At 39.7% G+C, this 8894-nt stretch overlaps 1 non-coding gene across 1 annotated transcript; it reads right to left on the minus strand.

The window, feature by feature from the left end:
* Window positions 1–1832: 1832 nt before the first annotated feature.
* Window positions 1833–1935, minus strand: LOC143395975 (U6 spliceosomal RNA). The gene has a single exon (XR_013090880.1). It is a non-coding gene; the product is annotated as a U6 spliceosomal RNA (small nuclear RNA).
* Window positions 1936–8894: the final 6959 nt, after the last annotated feature.

Below are 8894 nucleotides of genomic sequence, written 5' to 3' on the forward strand. Positions count from 1 at the left end.
TCAGTTTAAGGGTAAACATCATAAAGTCATTCTTCTTTATGTCTGAGTAATAGTCCATTGTGTATGTATACCACATTTTCTTTATCCATTCATCTGCTGAAAGGCATCTAGGTTGGTTCCATAGCTTAGTTATTATGAATTGTGCTGCTATAAACATTGATGTGGCTGCACCCCTGTAATATGCTGATTTTAAGTCCTTTGGGTATAGACAGAGGAGTGGGATAACTGGGTCAAATGGTGGTTCCATTCCAAGTTTTCTGAGGAATCTCCAACTGCTTTCTAGAGTGGCTGCACCAATTTGCAGTCCCAACAATGTGAGTATTCCCTTTTCCCCACATCCTCACTGTTAGATCAGGTCGAAAGAAAAGACCACTGACTCCAATTAAAATCAAATTAAAGCAAGCTTATTATTTCGACTGGCCGGGCTGCCTCTCCCTCCCAAAACGTCGGGAACAAGACAGCACCCCAGCTTTCCTTCAGCCCAGCTTTATAGCCCAGAAAGTTACACAAAGGGGGGTTACAGATAACAGAACTCTGACGAGCATAACACTAATGGTAGTTTACATTTTTTGCTGGCCCCAACATCAGAATTTATGAGGACCATTAGAGCCTCAGAGAGGGTCGTTGTCTGGCCAGGGAAGGCCAATATTTATGAGGTGTCACTAAAATTTCAGAGAGGGCTGCTATCTGGTCAGAAGTCAGGCATGGGTGAGTTCAAGGCATGGGCAGGCATTCCAAGCAGATTTAGAATTTGTAGTAATTTATAGTAAAGCCGAAATTATCTTTTTCATGGCTTTGTGGCGAGATTGCTCCCAATTTTAAGAAAAGATCAGGTTGGGTCTATCACTCACCAATATTTATTATTACTTGTTTTCTTTTTTAATATTTATTCTTGAGTTTTAGGTGGACACAATATATTTTACATTTATGTGGTGCTAAGGAACGAACCCAGTGCCTAAGGAACGAACCCCATGCTAGGTGAGCACTCTACCACTGAGCCACAAACCCATCCCTTTATTATTACTTGTATTCTTGATAACTGCCATTCTGACTGGAGTGAGATGGAATCTCAGTACAGTTTTAGTTTGTGTTTCTGTATTTGCTAGAGATGTTGAACATTTTTTTCATATATTTGTTGATCATGTATCTTTCTTCTTTTGAGAAGAATCTGTTCAGATTCTTTGCCTATTTATTGATTAGGGTGTTTGTGTGTGTGTGTGTGTGTGTGTGTATGTTTGTGTGTGTGTGTGTGTATGTTTGTGTGTGTGTGTATGTTTGTGTGTGTGTGTGTATGAGAGGTTTTTGTTATTGTTGTTGTTGTGTTTTTTGTTTGTTTGTTTTGGTGTTAAGCTTTTTGAGTTCTTTGTACAAACTGGAAATTAATGCCATATCTGAGGTGAAGGTGGCAAGGATTTTCTCTCATTCTGAAAGCTCTCTCTCTCCATGCTCCTGATTATTTCTTTTGCTGTGAAGGAGCTTTATAGTTCGATGCCATCCCATTTATTGATTTTTTAAAAATTTTATTTATTGTGCCGTAGTCCTGTTAAGGAAGTCAGTTCTGGGCTAAAGTTGTGGCTCAGTGATAGAGCACTTGCCTTGCAGGTGTGAGGCACTGAGTTCAATCCTTAGCACCACATAAAAGTAAATAAAGGTATTCTGTCCATCTACAACCAAAAAATATCAAAACAAAACAAAAAAACAAAGGAAGCAGTTCCTGTGCTAATGCGTTGGAATGTTGGGCCTCCATTTTCTTTGATCCTCTTTGGGCCTCCTAGGTCTTTGATCCACTTAAAGATGATTTTTATGCAAGGTGAGAGATAGGGATCCACTTCAAAAATATGGAATGCTTCATGAATTTGCATGCCATCCTTGTGCAGGGGCCATGCTAATCTTCTCTAAATTGTTCCCATTTTAGTATATGTGCTGCCAAAGCAAGCATTGTCTGGTGAATTTGAAGAATGAAATCCACAGACCCAAGAGGGAGGGAGGAGTAGAGGGAGAGATAAGTAACAGATTTTATTAGAGCAACAGAAAGAAAGCAGAGCTCCCAAACATGGAGGAGACCCAAGAAAGAGGTGCCAACCATTGTCTGTTGTCTAGGGGTTCTTATACTCCATTAATGAGGAACTAACCTTTCATTGGAAACTCTTCTCTTATTTGTTCTCTTTTTGACTCAATTGAAAGTATACAATTTAAATTTCTTATTCCTATAATAGGATGGTTTAATGTCTTTGTTTACCCGAGTTTGTCCTGTACTTGTTCCTTAGAACAAAGGAACTGCTTGAGTTAAAAACAACTCTTTGAGGTTGACTAATGTTAGGGTAGTCAAGGAAATATCATTACCATTGTAGCCTTACCTTCCTGGAGTAATAACTCCAGGAATGTATGGTTACCCAAGTGTGAGTGGAGATTTCCACTCAGGCAGCTAAAAACAAACACAACACAACACAACAAAACTAGCGTTAGCCTAAGGCTTTAGTCTGGGGTAGTGGGACCCCCATTCTCTGAGGTCCCTATTTCCATCTTCACATAGGTAATCTAGCTCCTGCTTCACTTCCACAATGTCAGAATTTATTGAATAACAATAAACTCATCACCTATATAACATTCATCAGCATTTTTTGAGAAGTGATTTTATGTATTTTAATTGAGTTTATTCAATTATATTTATTTATGATTTAATTGAGTTTATTCTTTATTCTTTAACAGTTAAGAAAATAGTAATTGACATTAAGACTACATGAAAAACGTTACATGGTTAGAAATCGAAGGTTACAGTTTATTAGCAAGGAAAATGAAATAAACCTCTTTCTGTCCCCCGCTTTTCTTAATAAACATATTTTTTTCCAAGAAAAGAATGGTATATCCATACTTGTCATAGGCTAGTAAGAAAATCATAACAACTAACAATAAGTAATTTTAGAATATCCCATTAATCACAAAACAAACTATGTAAAAATTAAACCTAACACCATATTGGAAGCACACTTTGATTCACCCAACCTATATATATCAAAATACAAAGAGAAAAATCATACTCACTTTAAAAAAAAAAAAATCACAAAACACCTCCTCTACTATTAAATCCACCTTCTATTGCTTAAAGAATACTTAATCTTATTTGCAAAAGAAGAAGAAATCAAATGTACATATAGATGTCCTGGGACCCTTTTATGAAGGCCAGTGTGGGGGGAGGGGGTCTGGGAATGAGAGGAATTCACCAAGACAAAGAAAGCAATTAAAAGAGTTTATTGGCAGGAGATAGTCGGCAATAGCCACAATAGGAACAGAGAACTGGGGACTGGGCTTATATATGCTTCTGAATTCTTTGTTTATCTTTGGTGGGCTGTTTGCTAGGAGTGGTTTATGCTGAACTAGAGGTGACAGGGTGATTGACAGATTCCTCTGCCTTGCCCAGAGTGCTTATTATGCATGTGTCCAAACCTGTTTCCCTAGATTTCATTAGATGTATGAGATGCAAGCAATAGGTATCAGATCTTGAAGGGGGGTTCTCCCTTATTAGGTTACTCTAGATCCAGTTTGGATCTCTGAGTATGCTCCACAACAGTGGTCAGGCAACCTTTTTAAAAAATAAGATCTTGCTATTTCCACTTTGGGGACTCTAGCTCCTCTGATAACAGCAAGAGGGTAGGACGAAGGGGAGGTCCTTAACTTCACATCACTTCTGCTAAATGAGGTGGGGTGGGGCCTGAGATAAGGCTAATCTATCATACCCTAATAGATTCATATTAAAAATGAGCCAATGGGGCTCAAGCAGTAGCGCGCTCGCCTGGCAAATATGGGGCGCTGGGTTGGATCCTCAGCACCACATAAAGATGTTGTGTCCGCCGAAAACTAAAAAATAAATATTAAAAAGTTTCTCTCTCTCTCTCTCTCTCTCTCTCTCTCTCTCTTAAAAAAATGAGCCAATGTAGAACATGATATATTTATAACTTTTACCACATTTTTTCATATTGTAAATTTTTTAGGGAATTACAAATGAATTGTTTTTTAATAGCTTTTTATTACTCATATTGATAAAATTTCTCTCTTGTGTGATAGGGCTTAAAATATTGGTAAAAATGAAAAGTGTTCCTGTATTTTAAAAATTAATAATGTTTCAATCATCTGTGTAATCATACATTTTTTTCAGGATGTAGCCACCAGAAGTATTGAGAAACTGTGAATATTCTTGAAGGCTCTCACTACAGTGATTGCTTTTATGGCTTTGATTCGTACTGAAATGACAGAAGACTTTCATATTTTAATATTTATAGGATATCTGCCCATTTTCATTTTTCTATGTATGAAAAAGTTGATAGAGGAGTCTGTATGCAATCATTTGCAGGAAAGTGAATGGAACTGGAGAACATCATGCTAAGTGAAGTAAGTCAGACTCTGGAAATCAAGGGTTATAAATATTATTGCATATATAGAAGTAGAGGGAATAAGAATGGAGTGGAGGTGAATGGAAGAATCTCAAAAAAAAAAAGATAGAAGGGAGACAAGTAGCATAGAGAATGGGGATTTAGGAGAGGGAAGATGGGAGGGAAAGGGGAGGCACAAGGAAATGAAATTGACCAAATTATGCTATGCAGAGGTAGGAATACATCACAATGAAGATTAATATTATATATATTATAATTATTTAATATATAATTATTATTATGTACAATTACAGATTCCCATACACATATGAATATGTATGTGTATGTGAAAATATTTTTTTGTGTGTGTGTACATGTAGTACCGAAGTTTGAACGCAGGGGTGCTTTACCGCTGAGCTACATTTCCTAGCTTTTATGATTTCACATGGTCTTGCTAAATTCCCAAAGCTGGCCTCCAACTTGTGATCCTCCTGCTTCAGCCTCTTGAGTTGGTGGGATCATAGGCATGCATCATCACCCCTGGCACCAATAAAAATATTGTTTCTAAGTGAGCTAGAATCACTGAGACCTTTCCCACATTCTTTAAATTCATAGAGTTCCCTCCTTAGTCTGAGTCCTTTTGTGCCATAAAACGGAACTAGGAGAATTAAAGGCTTTCCCACAAAAGTTACATTCATAAATTCCATCTCCAGTGTTCAATACCATGTATCTTCTATAACTTTCAACAGAAAAAAGTGATTTGCCACATGCCTATAATCATAGAATTTCTCTCCAGTCTGTGTCCTTTCATGCATTTGAAAGGAGTAAAGATCACGGTAGGCTTTCCCACAGGTCTTACAGTTACATATTCCTGAAGTCTCATACAGATTGTACCTAGTTTCTATCAGCAGAATTCTTCATATTAAGGGATGAGTGACACATTAAGAATATTCCAGGTACAATGCATTCATATCATTTTACTCCATTAGAACTTCTTTTGCTTACATTAGGATTTGGAACCTGGCTAAAGATTTCTCCACTGAGATAATGGTCTTTGCTTTCACAGGCTGCTCTCCATTGTTATTACTGTAAAACATGAGTTTTTACTTTGAAGGTTACTACAAAAACATCTGTCCTGTTCCTGTCTTTACACTTTTTTCCTAGGAAGGCTTAGTTACTGAAGATTTCCCACATGACATCACATCTGTAGCATTTCTCCTAGGAAGGGTCCACCAGAGCCCACTCCTCCTGGTTGAATTCCAATGACTATATCCTCTAAGGCCACTGAGCCCATTTCTGGCTTCCAGAGTGTTCTGGCGTCCTCTCCACTGTTCCCTCAGTTACTGCAGGTCATGGCACATCACAGCTTCACTGGCAGAGCCACCTCAGTGGTCATGGTCAGCTGAGATGTGCTGACAAAGGCAGTTTTAAACCATATCCATCAATTTTAATTCTCTGACTCCTCATGGTTCACTTGGTGTCGTGACTATGGCAATTATAAATTCTCTTATTTCATTCCAATCTTAATTACTAACACTACAGTACATAAAGCACCCATAGCAATTTATAAAATGACATATATGTCAAAGTGTGGCTATGAAAGAGTTAACAGTGACCATGTGATTTGAAGACAGAACCGAAAGCAAAGGCAGAGCGCTGAAGGTTGTCACATAAGGGACAACACAGCCAGGGAACTTGTGGGAGGCATGGAACTTGTTCAAGAAGCAGAGTTTTTCAAGTGGGGAGCTGTTCAAGGGAAGGCCAAAGTCCTGAAAGCAGGCAGGTTGGCAGGCAGTTTTGATGTGAGCCAGTCAAGCAGGGAGGTAGAGCAGAGATGAAGCTCCAGGCTTGTCAGGAGTCCCTCGCCTATTGCATTCATGATACGCGACTGATAAGGTGACAAGTTGGTGTGTACCACTGCCTTAATTGCCTCTCCTTTTATACATTTCAGGCGAGAGGGTTTCACTATTCAGCCATCTGCTCTGTTTGATAAGCTGGCAGACCTTTCTCTAATATGAGTTTGATATGCCCATGTATTCAGGTGCTTCTGGTTTCATTGTGTAAGTTCACAGGTGGTCAGTTTCTGTTAGCTTGACTAATTTATCAGTTTGTGTCTTGCGATTGTGCTGTGCCACTGGTGGGTTATTCCTTTTGATATGTTCTGCATGTCCTACATCAGGAATACATGGTGGTTATCTTGTTTAACCCTATAAGTTAACTCGTTCAGCCTTAGTACTTGTACTTGGTGGAGTAACCCAGGGGAAACTATGCTTTAGAAAATGGAGTAATTCAGGGATAGGTGCAGCCTGAAATCTGTGTTCCATACAACACAGAGTAATTCAGAGCTGGGCACAGCCTGCTCTCCAGTAATAGATGTTTTATCAAGTAAAACCAATACCCACTCAATGATCTGCAAATTTTAATTCTAAGAACTTCTTCATGTAGTCTTGTCTATGAATGCTCACATCTGCATTATTCATAAGCTTATTCCACAAAGTAAGCAAAAATGTGGACCAACTTGGTGACTGAATAAGATCTTACAGTAATCGTCTCCCCCTCCACACACAGAGATACACCAATTTGAACAAATATTCACCCAAGAAACTATCTTCACAAGAGCTGAGGAAGTCAGATGAGAGAATATAGTGCCTGGTTTTAGTATAACAGTAAAAGACACATTGCAGAGGGCACTAAAAAAAGAGTTGTCTCTGTCACTTATCACTTATCCCCCCAATTCTAAGCAATGCAACATGGAAAGTCTTGTGTCTTTCACTTAGTGAAAGGAAAAATAATTCTTTCTAATCCTAGGGTTAATACCCAGCATCAGGCTCACGGTTGTGCAACCTAGTGCCAACAAGAGCCCCGTGACTCCTTCCATTACCATGGACTCAGCTGCTGGAACTGTGTCAGTCAGGTGACCTAGAGACTGCCTCCACCACCCTTCCCACAACATTGGGAAGCAGAATGATTGCAAGACTCCACCTACTAGGGTGCAGGGTGTGAAAGGTAGCACAGGACTTTGCCCTGGAGCTCTGTGCCAAGCCAATTCAGAGAGACCTAGCACAAGGGCAGAAAATAAAGGCCCCTCTACCCAAGGCAGAGCTTACAGTGAGATCCTTTAGAACTGTTCCAGCATTAGGAGGAAACCTGTGCCCTGCGAGACAGGCTAGAGTTTGGAGTGGGTCTGGAACATAAGCTGTCTCACTCCCAACTGCACAGGTGCCTATGTCAGACTTGGAGATCAAGGACTTGGAGGTCCTCTGACACTCCCTCCTTACGTTGAGCAACACACCTATCCTCAGGCCAGTATTCTCAGAAGGACTTCACCTGTCTCCTCTTGACAGACATGCACCCCAGTGGTATACACTCATTTCTTCCTGTATCACTGCTATCTATAGCATGGGACTGCTGCAAAACCTAAGACTATGCAGGTCCTTGTGGCTGTGAGATTAGGTAAAACTTAGCGTCACCTTTGGTGACCAGCACACTGGCACATCAATATCATGCAGCACAGAATGGAGCAAGATTCCATTTGCTGTGAATAATGGGGTAGAAAGTACAGGACTTTGTCTTGGAACTAGGTGCTGGACTGATAAAACGCAGTAGTGAACAGGTCTTAAGAGCTCCCATTCCCGGGCCAGCACCTGCAAATAGAGCCTCTGGAACAGTCCCAGTGCCAGGCATAAACATGTAATTCCAGTCTATTCAGAAGATATTCCAACCAGCATCACCTGTGCCTCCTTATAGACAAGTATATTAATGAAAAAGATCAGAAGACACAAGAGACAAACCCACTCAGATATAGTGCTCTAATCCCTGACAAAGATGTGAAAACATACACTGGAGACAAGACACCCTTTTTAAAATGTTGCTGGGAAAACTGGTTATCCCTATGTAGAATAATGAACCTACATCCTTATCTCTCAACCTGCACAAAATTCAACTCAAAATAATCAAAATCATGCAGTTTGTTACTATAGCTTATAATATAAATTGAAGCACTACTTTTTGGCTTAGAATTACTTTAGTTATTCTAGGTCTTTTTTTTTTCTTTTCTTTTTTCTCCCAAACAAATTGTACGACTATTTTTCTAGTTCTGTAAAGAATGTCATTGGAGTTGATGGGGATTGCATTGAACCTATACACTGCTTTTGATAGAGTTATGGTTTGGATATGTGGTGCTCCCCAACAGTTCATGTGAGAGACAATGCAAGAAAATTTAGAGGTGAACTGATTGGTCTGTGAGTGCCTTTACCTAGGCAATACTTTGGTCCCTTTCTAGGATGGCAACTGGATGGTAACTGTGAGCAGGTAGGTTGTGGTTGGAGGAGGTAGATTATTGGGGGCATGCCTTTGGGGTATATATTTTGTTAGCTGAGCTTAGTCTCCCCTCTCTGTTCCTCCCACTTACTGATGCCTTGTCCCCAGGTGTTCTCCTCTACCACACATTTCTGTCATGATGTTCTGCCTCATTTCAGGCCCCAAGGGATGGAGTTGGCCATCTGTGGACAGAGACCTCTGAAACTG

Source organism: Callospermophilus lateralis, chromosome 3 (genome assembly GCF_048772815.1).
Source record: "Callospermophilus lateralis isolate mCalLat2 chromosome 3, mCalLat2.hap1, whole genome shotgun sequence".
In the NCBI taxonomy this organism is placed as follows: domain Eukaryota; kingdom Metazoa; phylum Chordata; class Mammalia; order Rodentia; family Sciuridae; genus Callospermophilus; species Callospermophilus lateralis.